Below are 1,049 nucleotides of genomic sequence, written 5' to 3' on the forward strand. Positions count from 1 at the left end.
CCTTCACCCTACATTTTAAATTATTTTTCATGTTTATGTTGCATGAATCTGCGGTCATTGGTCCACAGTTTAGTTTCACTCCCTAAAGATAACATGCTGATTTCACCAGTTGTTCATAGTTCAATGTGATGCATCCAGTGTGTGCATAACGCGAGGGAGCTTGCTTCCCACATCTTGTGTTTATCTGTGCCTTATGTCCAGCATTCATCAATGGCGAGAGCAAGGGGCGAGGGCGAGACCAATGTGTCAGCCTTTCCGTGCCCATGCACGGCACCAACATTGGCAATTCTCCACTGTGCATTTACAGCCAGTTCTCAGTGCCCCTACACACACGCCCTGCCCCTTTGAAGTATCGCCATCATTTTGTGCTGTCTCGCTGTGCTCTTCTCACCAGGATGAATTACTTCTCCTCAAACTCCTTCAGATTTCATCTGACAAAACGTTCATTAAGAATTCCTTTGCATAAACATGCACTTTGCAGCTCTCGTTATTTGATTTTCCTGGATGTCTTTCATACGAAAAAACGTTCACAGCAACTTGATTTGCAAAAGGAAACCGCGCTCCATTTCATTATCCCTATGCAACCGACATTTCAACACAGTTTAGTCAACAGGCTCAAACCATTCTTGGAAATTTTGGAATAGCGTCAATGCATATAAACTGACCAGTAGCGTTCCAATACGACAGCTGTGATCATCTGAAAACAGCTCCGCGGAAATGCCATTGATGACAGCGACGAGAGTGAGAGTCGAACCCACGCGTGCAAGGCACGATAGATTAGCAATCCATCGCCTTAACCTCTCGGCCACCTCGTCACAGACCCTGGGGCAGCTCTGACCTTCTGAATAATTGAATTGGGTAAATTATGCAGAGCAGCAGATATTTCTCCCTGGTGTTGGTAAAATGATATTTAACATAGTACGGTTCCAAGACTGTGGTCTGACCCCTGGGTTGTGGGGCAAGTGCACTCCCACTGTCACATAATGCACACAGTGATCTGAACAAAAATGAGGAAATGAATATGTAACAAGGTCTGTTGAATTCTGTGA

General features: G+C 44.9%; 1 non-coding gene across 1 annotated transcript; it reads right to left on the bottom strand.

The window, feature by feature from the left end:
- Positions 1-733: 733 nt before the first annotated feature.
- trnas-gcu (transfer RNA serine (anticodon GCU)) lies at positions 734-815 on the bottom strand. The gene has a single exon. It is a non-coding gene; the product is annotated as a tRNA-Ser (tRNA).
- Between the last annotated feature and the right edge of the window lie 234 nt (positions 816-1,049).

This window comes from Chiloscyllium punctatum, chromosome 23, assembly GCF_047496795.1.
Source record: "Chiloscyllium punctatum isolate Juve2018m chromosome 23, sChiPun1.3, whole genome shotgun sequence".
Lineage (NCBI taxonomy): Eukaryota > Metazoa > Chordata > Chondrichthyes > Orectolobiformes > Hemiscylliidae > Chiloscyllium > Chiloscyllium punctatum.